The sequence below is a fragment of the Marmota monax genome, unplaced genomic scaffold (genome assembly GCF_021218885.2).
Source record: "Marmota monax isolate L192 unplaced genomic scaffold, Marmota_monax_Labrador192_F-V1.1 WCK01_AAM20220418_F8-fsc00165, whole genome shotgun sequence".
In the NCBI taxonomy this organism is placed as follows: Eukaryota; Metazoa; Chordata; class Mammalia; order Rodentia; family Sciuridae; genus Marmota; species Marmota monax.
Genome location: NW_026693851.1, coordinates 1,491,667 through 1,510,099, shown reverse-complemented (window position 1 = coordinate 1,510,099; position 18,433 = coordinate 1,491,667).

Below are 18,433 nucleotides of genomic sequence, written 5' to 3'. Positions count from 1 at the left end.
ATCATGACAAGTATTTATGAAGAAAGTATGATGGCCATATAATGTGAGACAGAAAATAAGGAAAAAAGTTCCTGAGTCCAGAAAAGAGGAGGTTATTTCAGAATATAAAGTATTAATACATTTTATCTTTGTTATACCTATGGCTGTCAAATTCACTGTTAGCTTCTGAATATATTCAAGATTGGCTTACTCTTTTAGAACATATAAGCAAAAGTAAAATGATACAATGTTGACAAAAATATCTTGATAGCTTAAGGCCAAAAGCATACTGTTGAACAAAAATAATGATTTACGAAGAAAATATATGTAGGTTCCTGAATGCTGTTTCAGAATGAGTGACTTTTTAAAAGGATAGAAAACATTCTGCACTTAAGGGAAACAAAAATATGTCATAAAATGAGATTGACCCATTTAATTGCTAAAGTCATGAGCTCAAATAGATAGCAACACTGTAGGCTTTCGATTCCACTGAGAGTTATGCTCCATAAAAGCTAGAACAATATTACAAAATCAGATAATTCATACTGTTATGAGAGTTATAGAACTTTGAAATTAGGCAAGACTTTTAAGAATCAGTTTTTGTACCAAATATCTTTCAAATCTGAAAATATTTAAATAGTCCTAATTTTATGATTTTTTTCATGCTCTTTACAAAATATTCTCATTTAGACTACTCTAGTGATTGGAATTCTTTCTGATTTTTGAGCCAAACTCGTCTACTAATTTCAACTTGTTGCTACAAGTTATGTATATACCTTTAAGTACATGCTCTTTCAAATTCCAAAATAATCAGAGGTCACCTGCTGCCAACTCTCCATAGTATCATTCATCATACAATGTTTTCCCCAGGCTCTTTCTTCATTATTTTAGCTTCCCTTCTATAAGTGTTCCATCTAAATTTCACACCCAAGGATGAGTAAGTACCATAGTCAGACATTGTATAACCAGTGAGAATACAATACATTACCCCTCAAGTAATAATGAATTTTCAAATTCTATAGCAAAATTCCACTGGGCTTTGAGCACCCTCTCTATTAAAGTCCAAAGCTTTTATTTTTTAAAATAGAAAAGTAAACAAAAGCCACAAAATATAAGCTCTGCTGTGTTAGGTTTGTTGTTGTTGTTGTTGTTATTGTTGTTGTTGCTGTGACCAATATATCTTACAAAAACAACTTAGAGAAGGAAAGGTTTATTTTGGCCCATTGTTTCATGAGCCAAATGGCCAGCAGGCTCCAAGGCAAAAATATCATGGCAGAAGGACATGGCAAAGAAAAGCAGCCAAAAGCAGAGAGTATGAGGAAGGGGCTGGGGAGAAGATGAGTTCTTTTAGGACATAACCTCCAGTGACCAATTTCCTCCTACTTCCCAGTAATCCATTCAGCCATTTATGGATTAATCTACTGTTGAGGTGAGCACCCTCATGATCCAATAATTTTTGAAAAAGCTGCACCTCTGAACCTTGCTGCATTGGAGATGATGCTTTCCATAAATGAGTTTTTGAGTGATTCCTGATCCAAACAATAATGTTCCATCCCTGGTCCCCAAAATCTCATACCCACCTTACAATGGAAATTTCAGTCAGTCCATACCCTAGAGTCTTTAGAGTCTTAATAGTTTGCTTAAAAGTCAAGCAAAGCAAGATTGAAACCTAGCTGGGCAATCATTATATTTCTAGCATCCCCAGCATGTGGTTCCATGATGTAGGCCCACAGGGCTTGAGAAGCCCCACCCCCATGGTGGCTGCAGCCCATTTGGCTTCTCTCTTGGGCTGGCTCTGCTCACTGCCTGCAAATTTTCTCAGCCGATGAATCAAATTCCGGGCCTCTACAACTTCTTGGTATTTCCACTGGAGTTTCAACTTACTCTCAAAGCTTCACACATCATCTCAGGGGCCACTAGCAGGGATTCTGACCTGACACATATTTCCTGGCACCAAATGCCTTCATACCAAAAATCAGTGGAAGCCTTCATGAAACCTTAACTCCAGCATTTTGCATTTCTGCAAAACCAATCCCAAATGGATGATGCCAAAGTATACTACAAGCTTTAGCAAAGTTGCGCCCCTTTGAAACAGAGCTGAAGTAACATCAGAGTGCCTGCGTGGCTGAGCATAGTGAATGAATCCTGGAAAAATAACTTCCTAAGCACCCTTGTGAAAGCAGGGAGTTCCCATGTTTTCTACTTAAAACAGTCTTTCAAATGGTTTTTCACTTTTATACCCTTAAGCCTGAGATGGGAAAGGTGTACCAAATTTCTGAGATACCCTCAAGACATTTTTTTTTTTTCTATTTGCAAAGTACTTAGCTTGCCTTTAATAGCACTAATCTTAGCAATTACATCTTCCTTGATCCCAATTTTATAGGCAATTTTCTGACCAACCTACAAGTTTTCAAAATCTTCCCCTTTGCTTTTTACTCCCAATTATCACAATAAACCTGACTAAAAACTGTCAAGAATATCCACATCACCACCTAAATGCTATTATGCCTTGAAAATTTCTTGGTCAGATTAGTCCATTACCTTAAAATTCAGTCTCACAGAAGGTCTCAGGATGTGGGCAAAATGTAAAGAAGTTCTTCGTCAGAAGGTAACATGCATGACTTCTAGCATGATTCCAAATAGTGTCCTCAATCCCATCTAAAACCTCTTGGGCACAGTCCTAACTCTCCATATTTCTATTGGCTTTCTGGTCTTCTGAGTAATAAAACTTTTGACTAAAATGAGACTCAATGACATATGCAATGAAACTCAGAAAATCTTGTTCCATAGCAGTCAGTAAAGCATTTATAATACAAGGAATAAATTAATGTCGAGAAGATATGTCCCTATTAATGTACATCCTATTTAGAGTTAATTAACTTCATATTATCTACAAATTAATGCCTTTCATTAAATTTGAGATGTTTTAAATCATCATCTCTTCACATATATTTTTCTATTCCTTTGACTCCCTCCTCTTATTCTGAAACTCCCCTTAACATATGATGGAACTCTAGACATTGTGCCGTACATTTGAGGCTTTGTTTTTCTTTTTTCTCTCTGTTCTTCAGTTTATATAATTTTAATTGATCTATTTTTACAGTTACTGACTATTCTGCCAACTCAGATTTACTACTGACTTCATGCAGTGAATAATCCAGCTTGATTATTATGCTTTTCAACTCCAAAATCTCCAATTGGAAATGGAATAAAGAAACCTATTCTCCTGTAGAGCCTTCAGAGCAATCACAGCTCAGCAGATCTCTTGATTTGGATTTCTGGCATCCATAAATATAAGAGAACACTTTTCTGTTGCTTTAAGCCACCATATTTGTGGTGATTGATTACAACAATTGTTTTTCCTAGTTTTAATTATTAGGAAACTTAATATGGGCCCTATCCAAGTTCTTGAAAGACTCTATGATCATAATAAAATAGTTATTGTTTTGTACCATTAAATTTGATGTGATTTGTTATATAGCAAAAGATGACCACATTAGTTCATGTGTAGATATGTGTAAATGCTTCAATACTGATACATGTTAAATATGTATTATCACTGTCCCTTATAAACATATTATCATTGTTGTTCATCATCAGAATTTTCATTTGTTAATTTTAAAGTAGTATTAATTTTGTCTTATTATTATTAGATTGCTGTGTGGAATGGTTTGATATCTCAAAAATGTATTTTAGAAACTTTTTACATATTTTAGACCATGATTTCCAAATTATATCATATAACATGCATTTGTAATGACTTACATCTATACATCATATACTTTCTTATTGATAATGCAGGCACATGTATGTAATCCTACCGATATTAACTTCTGCAGTGGCACTTTATTTGTGATGTGCTCCTTGTGAATCTTGCCACCTTGTGAATTTTGCCATTTAAATAAACTGAAATGTATTATAAAACTATTGAGTAATTGCTAATTTTATGACATTGTCTTATAATGTTAATTCATAAATATACAGTCATACTCTTACTGACAAGATTATTTTTTCACTAAATGTGAGATAATTAATTATATGAAATTTTAAAAAAGGGTTTAATAGCCTTTGTACTAGTTGCCTCCACATTCACTTTTAAACTGGTGAGAAGTCCACTTACAGGTAATGTTAGAGAGTATATGATTCTTCTATATCAGCAATATTTGTAAGATGCACTGCTTCTCTCAAGATGTAGAGGAACTCTATCAATTTCCTCATCTGTGAGCCTATAATATCTAAAAAATAATAACAAGTTAACTTGCCAAGACTCAAACTTATTAAAGATGTTAGCTAATGGTTACTATTTTCTTTTCTAAGCATACTCAAACCATTTGTTTAATAATTCATTGTAAAGTATTAACATAAATAAATGCCCAGCTCTATAGTTATCAACTTCTAAAATCTGAATTATCCTGGTTTAAAAAATCTTTGTATTTGTCCAGCTCCATCCATATAGTACCTTGCCATTCCAATAACAAGTAAAATTCCTATTTAACTAAAAATCAAAGCAATGATAAAGACTGTCTTATGTATTTTTTGTAGTTTATACATTTCACTGTTACCTATTTTTATTAAGTACTATTTTATTAAGTACTATGTTACAAAATTTAAAACCCAAAGATTAAATCTTCAGGATTTTCTTTTTCTTCACCTATTTTTTCTTCTGAATATGACCTAATCTTAAAAATATCATTCATTCATTCATTTTGCTACTTAATTCTCAACTTTCTGGTAACTCATATCCTCTCTGTCACTAATTTTTTTTAAAAAATTATCCTATTAGTTTATTTTATGAATAGGTTATTTGTTTCAAGAATTTCTTGAATCTATTAATCACTGGGTTGAAATCGTCCAACTGTTGGTTACATTGATCATAATTGTGGCATTCCCATAGATGTTTCTGGCCAAGTTTTGTACACTCAAGAAATATGGTAAAAATTTTTTGTCTTACTTGCTACATTTTCTGTTCATTATGTTCTCACTTTTAAAGTTCAATTAAATTTGAAAAGAACTAATAAAAGGAAGTAGTTTTATTACATTAAAATCTGACTCTTTAAACTATCTTTTAAAAGGAATGAGTTAAGCAAGGTTGGAATAAATAGCAATACTGTATTTCATAACCCATATATACACTTTCTTGTAAAATATATGTAGAGAGAAATTAAAATATATAATTATAGAAATTAATATCTATTAGAGAAATTAACATTTTCTTGATATTTAGTTCTAAAATGTTAATAGCTCTTTTCTTTCCAATCCATTGACATTTCTGCTTCTATTTGGGGGTTTAGAGGAAGGAATTTTGTTCAGGTAACTCTAGCTGCTATAATGTATAAAATGTCTCAAACTAAACTCCATAATGGATATTCTTATTAAGCAGATAGCTTTTCTTTGAGTGGAAACTGCATTTCGTCTTGTTCCTTATCTTGGAGCCACCATATTCAATATATGGATTCTAAAGTTACTGTTCATGTATGTACCAAACCAACAAGATGAGAAAATACATGGAATATCTCCCTCTGAATGTTAATATGTAGTAGGTGAATATAAAACACATAATATACAACACATCTGCCAACAACCCACTTTCCCACTCACACCTGACTATAGGGAAGACAGGTAAAGGTGTGCCAAGAAAGAAGGTGTGCCTTCTTTGTTATTTATATGAATTCTTGGGATTGTTACTGACACCTCAAATCAGGCAAAACAAAACAATGTTTGCTTTGATTAAATGAATAAATTTTTATAAATATTTTCTCAAATATAAATATACACAGTGATATAATTCTTTAACATGAGGGTTATGGTTGTAATTGAACATGAGAATTGAGGAGACAGGCTAAATTTCTTGAATTGACTTCTTATCCCTCTGAAAAATCTATTTTTATACAGTGTCATGACTTTGGACCCATTTTACTTTTAAGAAGAAAATAGTTTAGCTCTCAACAAATGATGTTCATTCAATTAATTTCAATTGAAAACTGACAAATATATGAAATGGCATTAAACAGTTCTTTTCCCTTGTAGAGCCAAATAAATAATAGCCATATTTCCCTTAATACTTACTTCAAAGTTATTTTTTTTCTAAAACAGATTTCAATTAAGCTCCATATAATTTACTCTGCAATAGAAGTTTACACAAATTTGATTCTTAGAAAACCAAAATTGTTTCCCATTTTGATTATGATTTTAAAAATGTACACACCATTTGTGACCAAAATTTGAGAAAAAAATTTTTAAGTAAGCATGGAATATAAAAAGATATTTGAGATATATATGTGTGTACATATAAATATGATAAAACACATTCAAAGATGATATGTTAAGTCATTCTTATTCATTTCAAAAGTTAAATATAGAATTATTATGAGATTCAGTAATTCTACTCCTAGGTATATACTCAAAAATATTAAAAACAGATACCAAACAAATACAATAAACAAATAGCATAAACAAATGTGTACACATTCATATCAGCACTAGCCAAAAGGTAGAACAGCCCAAATATCCATCAACAAATGAGTAGATAAACAAATTATCATAACACACATATATGCATGCGTACACACAGAGAAGTAGTATTCATCCATGAAAAGGAGTGAAGTAGTAATATATGTTATGCCGTGGATGAACCTCAAAAACTTTATGTAAAGAGAGTCAATACACAAAATCAATATTGTGAATTCTATTTGCATAGAATATCTAGAAGGGATAAATCCCTAGAGACAGAAGGCATGTTTGTGGACCACCAGGAAATGGGAGAAGAGGAGAGTGGAGGAAAAGGCCTTGATGTATTTGTGGTGTTATTTTGGATGGATGGCAATGATTTGGAACTAATGGAAATGATACTTTCACAGTATTGTGAATATACCAAGTACTATTGAAATTGTTCACCTTAAAATTATTAAACCACATCAATAAAATACTCTTGCTTTAAAATACATAATTAAACAAATCTGTATGCTAATATATATTCTCATCTATAAATTGGGGTCCTCTTCAGGATCATCTACTTTCACAAAGACAGAATTGAGTTCCTTACTGTTGCAGGAGTATGGTTCCTATTTTCCTGTAGGTTGGTGGACTGGAATTTGGATCCCAAAAGATTCCTTCTTATCCAGCACTCTCCATCATTAAAACCAGTAATGGAATGCCAAATCCCTCTTGTGCTCTGAACTCTCATAGTTACCCTTCTGTTTCTCACTGTAGAAAATGTTTTGATTTTTATCTCACTTTAATATAACTTCGTGGGTAGCTACAGTTATGTCTACAAGATTTGTCACATCACTTGTGTTATAAATATAATGCCTCATTTTCAAGAGTTCTTAATATTCAAAATCCCCAAAGTAGACCAATAGCACAATGAAGCCTTACAAACAAATTTCTATATAGGCAATTATAAAATCATGCTCAGTCTTATTTTATATGTACTCCCAGCCACTTTATTATTTCCTAATACACACACATACACACACACACACACACACGAAGGCTAGTTTTGAAAAAAATCTTAAACATTATATAATTTCAACACCAATATTTCACTATGTACCTCTGATAAATACATTTTTTTAAAACTCATGAAATAATTATCATACCTAAAATAAGAATTATAGCTTCTTAATATCATTAAATATCCATTAGACATATTTCTCAGCTTGACTTTTGCTTTTTTCAGTTGGTTCATTTGAATCAGGACCGAACAAGATCCATTCCTCACATACACAACTTTCTAGGATACTTGAGTAAGAATGATCTGAACTCTGTTATCCTCCTATTTTGAATCAGATGAACACAAAATTTGTATTGCAGAAGTAGACACAATGAGTGTACATTTATTTTTATTTTGATGTTTTCAGCACTTTCTGGAAGAAAAAAACATTCACACTAAAAATAGATTTGGGAACATCAACCTTTAACATGTTACTACAAAGCTGAATAACATTTCAAACTAATATGCTATGCTTGGGTAAAATGCAAAATGTTATTTTAATCTATAATTTCTGGAGGAGAGCAAGGAATTATGATTACCAAACTATTCCCTTTTTTTCCTAAAGCAAATCACTTTCAAATATTGTACAGAACTTGGCCGCTGTGTTCCACCTTCAAGGCCAACATTCTGGCACAAGCTACTATCATCTGTTTCTATGATTATTGTATTCATCTCCTTAAATGTCTCCTTAGCTTTCGCTTTGCCTTTCAGAAATTTGGACTCAATATGGAGTAATTCTATTAAAATTATAAGACCAGAGATATTTTATTCACAACACCTCAATGGCATTCCATCACTGAAATCCAAAATACCTTTTGTGACTTATACCATCTAATGAAATATAGTTCCACTTCACCTATCTGACCTGACCTTCCACTTCCTTCAGTTACAACAGCCTTCATGCCTTTGGAAGCTTATAAGGAGCTTAAAGCATTTTTAAAACTCCAGCAGCAGGACTTCTTCCTTCCCACATTGGAGCTACTTCCTGCTCCCCACCAGCCATTGACTCTAAGAGAATATAATTCATCAGTCTATGGATCTGTCTTCCGTTAAGGACTGGCATGCAGGTACATGAAGGCAGCCACTCTGGACCTTGCCTTCCCTGTATTTCCCACAATTCATTTATCATTTGTTTTAACTTCAAGGTATTTCTCAGATCTTTCCAATTCACCTCCCCTATCAACCATGATTATATCTTATCTGAATTGCTGAATTGGTCCCCACCTGATCATTATGGAGTCCTGACCTCTCAAAAAGTATTCTCTACCCAAAGAATTTCCCTTAAGCAGTAAGTCAAATCATGTCACTTCTCACTTAAGACCATTTCATAATTAATGAAGGGAATAGAATTCAGACTGTTCAAGTGACCCACAGGACCCTGCTAGAACAAACCATTGCCTTTCTCATTAAGCTCTCTCCTTTCCATGTACTGTCTCCTCTATCACATATGCTTTACTTCCATTTTTTTTATTAGATTTGTTCCTTTTTATCCTTCACATATCATTTTCATAACTTCTCTTTCATGAATTTTGTATCATACGTTACTGTATACAGACTAAATACACATTTTTTTATATTTTATTTTCAGTGTCCCCCCCCAATCTATTCTGTTCATAAGGATGAAAATTGTGCCTTTTTTTAATAAGACACTTTGCAAAAAAAAAAAATCTAGCTACTCAATAAACATTGGTTGAAGTATGTATCCATGCAGTCATGTAAGAGTGAAAAACTAAGTTGACTGTTTACTTAATCAACTAAATCAAGCACTTGCATAATCCCAGCCATCAGATTTCAGATAGAAAGAGGAGCTGATAAGCATATTCCTCACAGAATGTTTGCTTTACAGTTGGAAAAAAGAACTGAGGATTGAGAAGATTCTGGCTCCAAGTCAGAAGGTAAGTGAATCAGAAACTCTATGGGCCAACTCAAAAGCTCTTCCTGCAGTTTGAATGTCAAGGGCTGAGAAACTTCCATTCTGTTCAGGTGACTGAGGAGAGTTTAAGTTATATATCTTTCTGGACTGGGATAGTGATTTGTAGAAATACCCTGGCCCAAATGGAATTTCATTCCCATAGTTCAACTAAGCAAATAACTTATACACTTAAATCTTGTCCCTCCAGAAATAATACTATAGCACTATGAGTGTAGCAGACAGTATATTACAAAGATGGCCATAGTAGTATCTCTTACCCACTTGTTTTTCTGCCTAGGACTGTGCCACTTGCTTCTCCCTCAAGAGGTGGAGTCTCATTTCCTTAGATCTCAACTAGCTACTGGCAGTAGACTCACTTGCAACCTAGAACGTGGTGGAAGCAATTCTGTTTGGTTTCCAAGGTTAGGTCAAAAGGAACCTATCCTCCACAGAGACCCACATGCTCTAGTTTCTGTGGATCATCTTGATCAGCTTGGACTCTTAGAAAATTGTGTTCTAGTTGTTCCCTTGCAGAATATTCCCTTTTAGGAACCAGATATCACATGATGAGAAGCCCAAGCCACATGGAGGGGCCATGGGCAGGCATTCCAGTCAACAGTCCCAGTTGAGCCCTACCTTTGAGTTATCGCAGGCCAGCTGCTGGACATGTGAGGGAAGAAGCAGCTGGCAGCTGATTCTTATCACCAGCTATCCCAGTCTTGCCAGCAAAGTCCCAAAATATTCTATCTGCATTGTGGTCTGTTGGAGTTCCTGGCCACGAAATCCATAAGCATAATAGAGTACCCTACACTTTATGCCACTAAGTGTAGGATAGTTTGTAACAGAGCAACAGAACATTTGGAACACCCTACCCCTATGTGAAAATTAATGTACTTACTGTAAAGATCCTAGGCAGGCATGGATCTTCATAGTGGCATCATCTATAACCAGGAGTAAATACAATGTTAAAGTTAAATTAGCTAGAAATTATTTTCTTTCATATTAATCAAAGAGATAACTATTCAGTCACTAAAATAATATAAAATTCATATGACAAGAAAATGTACATTTTCTAAGGTTAAGCAAAAATTAATAAAAATACCATCAAATGGTATACAAATAAGTATGCATTTGGTTTTAAAATATACACTGTGGACAGTACTAAAAAGCAGCATGCAAAAGGGAAACTTTTGTGAAATTAGCATCCAGAGTATAACTGATGTTATAGATTACTCCAGATTTGATCCAGATCTTCTTAGGTTATATTAGGAAATATAAAGGTGTATGTCATGTATAGGAAGTCTGATATTTCATAGAGAATTAATTCTTTAACGTGTTTCCTTATGATTTATGGATTTACTTAAGTAGTTATCATGACAGTAGCAATGTTTCTGTTGCTATTGTTTTTTTTAGTTTGTTGCTGCTAGTATTTTTCTCTCTCAAATGCAGGTCAAAAATTTAGAAATTCTACCCAAGAAACTAACAATATACAATTCTACAGGAATATTTCTTGGACAAATGTGCTAGCCAAGATCATTTTGTAATACATAAAATCTAGTTTATGTTTAAGCTCTATTGCATTTGATATTTCTCTGGTTAGGATTCAGGTGGAAATGTTGATATCTCATTAATGCTTCCTAAAACATAATTCCTCTTTCATGCTCAGAATAGAAAACAACCAGGAATCAGTAGCCCACATATGCCATGAATGTATATGATTAAAGCAGGGTGGGATTAAAACATGATCATTCATGATTGAGAAATAATAGACTTCATTTCCACAGATAAAAGAGGCTCCATGAACAAAAACATATTCAAAGTTATCAGCTAAATATGTTTCTTTATTTAGAAATCACTGTAAGATTATAAATCTGTACTTAACACATAAGTATGAAAATGAACTTTGGATAGTAGGATATTCAGAGTATGACAAACTTTAATATAACTTATATATTCTACTTCCTCCTTTTATAATGTGGTTATATCATACAAACAAAAAAAAAATCATGGACTCTTTCCTTTGAAATCTGCCTTATGTTTCTGTGCATCTTCTATAACAGTGGATCCTCCATTGAAGGAAGTCCATGTTCTGAAGAAAAATCTATGTAACCAACTTGTCTTTTCTAGTAATATTTATAAAGCCAAAGTCACTGGTTTGTTGTCCTCCTGTAGGTGAATGCTTTTTATTTCTCAGCACTAATCTGAAAGTCTTGTTTGTATGTGTCAGTATAGATATCTCTGATAATCACCTGCATAATTCATATTGAGTTAAATTTAAATGTCTGCATTTATGACACTGAGATTACACAGTCCCTTTCTCATAGACTAGAAGTTATTGACACCAACAGAATTTTACAAGTAGATACTAGAAGTTTGATTCAACCTCAAATTTATCAGGAGAATATTTTTGATCCAGAATCTTCTGTTAACCCTTTAAATACTATCATCTGGCTGTACCTGAAAATACTCCACTCTTGAGTAATAATGGGTAGCGTTAGGTACTAACTGAAGTGGATCCTGACTACATATCATCCTAAACTGTGCCCTAACCAAAATACTGCTCCTTGCTTAAGGTCTGACCTAAAAATGCCAGATGAAAAAGGATGCCAGTCTCAAGACAGGGGAGCAGGTTCAAAACATGTGCATCAGACAGGTGTGTAACAGAGCAACCATGAGAAACTGCACTGCATTGTGATTGGCTCCCACAATGGCCCCTTCCATGATGCCCTAATAGAATTGAATGATCTAAAAATCCAAATTGTTAGTTAATAAACTCTTTTGGTTTCATAATGTCATATGCTACACTTGATTTTTAAATTAGACATATTATTTCCAAGACAGTTTTGGTTTGTCCCCATAGATTCATGTATTGGAAGCTTGGTCCCATCATGAAAGAGTGAGTCTGAACACTAAGTCCCTCTTTGGCTTCCTGTCTCACCATGTAATCTCTCAGTCTCAAATGTTTTCCCACCATAATGCCATCTGCCAGGTGACATGGCCAAAGGGGCCCTCCCTAAAGCAAAGGGGATGCTAGTGCCATGCTCCTGAACTTCTAGAACAGAGAGAGCTAAACATTTTGTTTTCTATACGAAGCATTAAACCTCAGGTATTTTGTCATATTAATGGAAAATGGACTAATATAATAAACATTCATTTCATTATAGCAGCAAAGACTTGAAAGTCATCAAAAATAGTTATAATCAAAGACAGAAAAAGTATATAAACAAATAAGAAAACCCTGACTTTTAGCCAATAGCATTTTTAATCAAATAGCATGTCTCAAAAATGATAGATTCTATCATTTTCTTCTATGAAAATTCATGTGTAAAGTCCACTGAATTAGCTGCATCCTGTCCAAAATTTTAATACATAGGTATAAGTAATGAAATCCCATATATATCCAATGAAGTATAAGTTGTTGTATTTAGGCTTTATAATTAAACTTACATTAAGTGTTTAACTTAGGTACTAACTGCTAGAAAGGTGAGAATGATCATGACATATGCAGAATTTGAAAACCTTAGGTATCTCTGTTTCAGTGTATAAGGTAAGTTCAACATGGTAACCATGTTGTTTAACATATAGTGGGAAGTTACATAATGTAAAATCTGTCCCATCAGCTTTACTTTTTATTTTTATTGTTGTTGTTCTGGTGATGATGAGGATCAAACCCTGGGACTCACATGCTAGCCAAGAGCTCTACCACTAAGCTATAGCCCCAGCCCAACTTTACTGGTTATGAATCATTTATTCAATGATTTAAATTTCAAACAGAAATTCGGGAAATGAAAGTGTTCAATGAAAAAAAAAACACAGAAGACATGACTTTTCCTCTTATTTCACTTTTATTAATAAGAAATGTTTTTCCTTACCACTATTTTATCTCTAATCATAATATTAAAATATTTAAATTGTCTCTATAACAACTTCAATAATCCTCAAAGATCATTTGTTATAAGATCTATAGGATTTGTTATATGAAAGGTTCACATAACTATTTATATAAATAAACCATTTCTGTAAATAGTTCTACAAACTAATTTTTCCCTAGATTCCCCAAAAGAACCATGTGTTTAGCTGTCTCCTATTCCTGGGAAATCTGAGACTTAAGCTCCTTATAAGAGATGAATTTTCTCCTGCTTTGTCTATGTCAAAGAAAGAAAAATAATTACCAGATTCAAATTAAATTTACTCATAATTATTCCTTGAAACTGAAAATAGTTTCTAACCTTTATATAATTTATAAAATTCTTTGGTATGAATTGTTTTTTTTTTCCTCTTATATCCCTTGAGTGACAGTTTTTTTAGGGCTCTTTACTTTCTACATTTACTACATGAACAGATAGACGCTCAGGAGAGCTGCCTTCTCATAGACAAATGATTCACAACCAGTGGGGCTGATGAAACATTTTAATTATGCATTTACCTACGGTATTCTAGACAGCATGACTACCATGTTGACCCCTACTTCACACACTGAAATAGGGATATCGGAAATATTTTCCAACTCTGCGTATGCCATGATTATCCTCATCTTGCACTAACAACTAGTACCTAAGTTAAAAAGAGTAATTAAGTATTTAAAAGGGCGTAAAAATAGTGGCTGATTGGAAACCTAAAATTATAACACAAGTTTCAACAAAACAGAAAAAAAAATGCTAAAGCTCAGACCAAGAGTTAATAGCTTTATTTTCATGGATAGAGGAAAATCCATAAGAAATTATGAAAAAAAAATGCTGACTGTGGCCTACTTGCAAAAATCAATAAAAACATTTAATTTCAGGAGTAGAGGATATTTTGATGATATCAGCTTCATTACTTCCACAAATTTAAATGTGCATGACTTTTAGGAAGAAAGGACATTTCATTATGACAGTTTCCCTATGCTTCAACTAAATGCCGAGAGCCATGATATGTAGACATTGAGTGCTACTTGAGAGTCACAGACAAATATACCTTTAAAGGGAAAACTCATTTCCAGAAAAAGGAGACATTTCTTATTTAAATATAGGCTTTTCACATCAGGCTTGTTAGTTCCATTTAAATCTATGCTATTTTGGTTAAAATATCCAGTTTGCTCTTTTTGTGTGTGATTATCATTGTTTCTATGGTGCCATTAGCCATGGTAATAGCAATTAGGGACAGCACTTGAAAACTCACAGCAATTTTAACCACATAGGCTTCATGCTTAATGACTCTAAATTTAACAAAAATGTTCAAAATATAAAATATGAAAATGATTTAAGGCAAGAATCAACGTTACAAAGACATTTGACCATTCATAAATACGGACATATAAACACAAGCACTTGAAAAATCAGGAATTGTTGGAACAACTTCATTTGGAATTTTTTTAATCATTTAACTCCAAGAGTTCTGATGCAGATTGCTACAGCTTGTTCTTCAATACCCTGATTGAAATACTAATTAAATGTTTGCAGTTAGTCCATTAATGAGCTTATAAACCTAAGTAGTTTCCTTATTTTCATTTACTATTGATGTAATAGCACAATACTATGAAAAAAGAGTAAAAGATGGTATTGTTTATAGTCTCAAACAATTCAAGTAAAAATTAATAGACCAGTCCTGGCAAGTTGAGAATTACTCTGATTCAGCCAAAGGAGATAGGTGCAAGTTGCTTTGAAAATACCTGCTCATTTGGCATCCTTTCCTCAATTTTTTTCCACATTTAGTATCTACCATACTGTTGGTCTGTTCTGACTTCCCTGAGCAGCTTTGACCTACAAAGGCCCTAGCCTTGGTCTTTATTTTGCCATCTGATTTCACCTATAGTAATTCCTTAGTTAGGCAAATCATAATTTGTTTGACAAAATTTCCTATTTTTGACTGAGATTGGTTCCAGGTTTATGTATGAAAATCAACCTTTGAAAGTATTTGAGCACAGAATCAATAGCAAGCAGAGTCAGACTCAATTTTTCTATCAGTGGTTTTGGCTTTAGAAAACATCCACAGAGAATGTCTATGATAACAGCAAAAGCAAAAGAGCTCCTTGAAGCAACACAGAGTTAGGTTTATCTCCTGCCGCAGCTGGTTTCTATGCCCACAGGCAGAGATAACTATTTGATCTTTAGACCCAAAGCTTTCCTGATATCCCCATCTCATAGTAGTGTCATGATAGGCCAGGAGGAAGTTAAACAACTGAACTAATTATTAAAAGATGGGCCTCAGATAGTCTCAGCTATGTTAATACCACTGCTTCAGATGAGCTCTGCAGCTGTTATTGAGAGATTTAGGTGGGCTATCCCAAAAAGATGACATGTTTGGAAAAAGTAGAACACTTTTGTTTTTTTATTAAATGGCTTACATGAAAATCAAGTTCACTTTTGATGTTGACAAAGAGTAGATTCTGAATAGTTACGTATATCCTACAGAACATAATTAAGTGCTGCACAGAGACCGAGCCTTCTTCTCTTGTCACAATGAGTGCATATTTCCTCAACTGAGAGCCAAGAGTTGAAACCTTTAAACATTTTGTTGCATGTTCACTCAGTGGCTAACTATACATTTTTATTAACTCTATGCAGATTACAACTTGCAAAATCTCACTAAATTAGAAAATAGCAAAGGAGAGAAAAATGTTTTTAAATGTAAAAATGTCTTGTGAAGTCTAAGGATCCAAAGTCAGTCAAGCCTCAGAAATAAACCATAACTTGGACCACAATGCCAACAGAATACTCCCCTCTCTCATCTTTGCTTCTCTACAGGATGGCATTATACTTCTAGCTCATAGAAAACCACTTTTCCTTATTACAAGTTCACATGGATGGTATAGACCATGGCTGACTATACATCTCTGGGGTTTATAGCTCTTCTGATGAAAGAACAAGCTATACATTATACTGACTTCATAACTCTGCAAAGGTGTTCTGATTAGGTAAACAGTTTAGTTGTTCAACCCGAAACCTACAGTGAAGTCAGATTATTTATATACAACAACTTGGAGAGAATCATTCCCAGCATGGTAGTAGAGCAATTAGGAAAACAACAATAATAGTGATAGTACCAAATGTTACATGACAAATGTTCTGGGTCTCTAAGAGAGAAGATATGAATATAATTTCTATTCTAATAACAAAGTCATCAAATGAGTCATACAGAGCAGAGTTTCAGACACTAAAGCAGTGGTAGAAGCTCTGTTATGTGATTCGATGTTTTCTTTAGAAATGACTGATTTTATTTCATTCTTCAAAATCAAAGTTAAAAAATAATATGAAAATCCTAAGGAGATCTGTACTTTACTGTTCATTTGTTTATTCCAGTGTTGGTACTTGCTAAGTGCCACAAGAGAACTAATTATTATTTCAAAGAAAAGAAGGTAGCCTGCTTTTAACTAGGGAGGGAGTGTGTAGTGATCAGGAAAGGCCTTTGCAAGAAAATGACATTCAAGCTAAGATCTGAGGATGAGAAAGAATTAATTGGATGGAGAGTAAAAAGTGATGTGAGCAGTCGGCACACTCAATGGAAAATTCAACAAACTAGAACAAGCCATAGTAGAGCTTTAACATCAAATCCAAGTGAAAAAAAAAAAAAACAATCAACAAGAGAGCATATTGAAGTACATAACTGATGTAGGAAATATGATATATTACCCTGTGCCAAATGGTTGTTTAATTTTTAAATACATTAAATTACCACAAATATTTAATTAGACACAGGTGGCAATATAGCATCATTTTGGGTTCTCAGTTCCAAAATATTATGTGTGTGTTTTTTGTCTGCAGTCTATATGTACATATACATATTCATGGAGTGCTAGTGAGTGTAGATTTAACAGCCTGAAAGAAAGCTTTCCAAGAATAAAAACATTCTGATATTGATAAACAACTGCCTGGTTCACAGTTTCCAGTCCTATGTGCAGACCAGCTGTGCTGTTAGTTATAACTTCTGGCATGTGTATCAATCTTAGCTTTATTCCATCCCCAGAGATTCACTACTTGTCCAGACAAGTTCAAAAATACATGTTTTAAATTCTGGGAAGATGGCAATGGTGGCAGGGTTTTTGAATCTCCCTGAATCCCCCATAAAAAATAAAAGAGAGAGAGAGAAAGAGAAAGCAACTAGAATAGAAAAACAAAACCTACAGTCAGTACCAACAAGGAAAAGTGGTGAAAATGTATTAGTGACCCCACAACTCCAAATACGAGCATGTGTGACCTCTAAAAGACCTGTGTGGTGTCCACGGCTCTGCAGGAGGAAGCCACAGTGAGCAAGGGAGGAACAAGAGGAGCTCCAGCAGTCAGTAGGTACTCAGGGAAAGGACAGTCAAGGTGAAAGGCTCAGCTGAAACTTCAGCTGGAAAGTCAATACAAGGAGAGGACACTTATGGTCTAATCCTGGCATTTTTCAAGTATGTGATACAGTACCATTAGCTATAGTTGACTTGCAGCAATCATCTCACGATGTATGCTGATATCAAATCATCATCACCTCTATACCTTAAATATATTCAGCTTTTTATTTGTTAACTCTACCTCAGTAAAACTGGGAAAATTTTAATTTAAAAAATAAGAGTAAATGCCAGGAGTCCATTGCCATATTTAAAGGGGCCGGAGCATCAGGATAGCATGAGCTTTCTAAACTGCCAACCTAGATTAAATCCCCACGTTAAAGGGAGTCTGCTTAAAGTAGAATTCAAATTGAGCAAGACCTCAAAAGAACATGTGAGGAAAAGGGAAGGTTCAAAAGAAGCATGAGAGGAAAATAGTCTCAGATCTCAGAAAGAAAGAGGCAGGGGCTCTGAACACCTCACAAAAGCACAGCTGATCAGGAACCATATCTTTCCTGCTCACGCTTTTGGCTCCAATACTCAGCAAAATTCCCAGCAGATATTGAAATCAATATAAAAACTAAAATGCTTGAAAAATAATGACAACTACAATGCCCTTTTTTCATCTTTAAAGTACGTTAGGTCCCTTAATTTCTGCCCATAAAAGAAATTATATATTCAAATGCCTGAAAACATTTTTGACATATATTTTTTAAAAGGTAGAAAATATGATGATAAATATAATTGTGTATAGTCAAAAAGC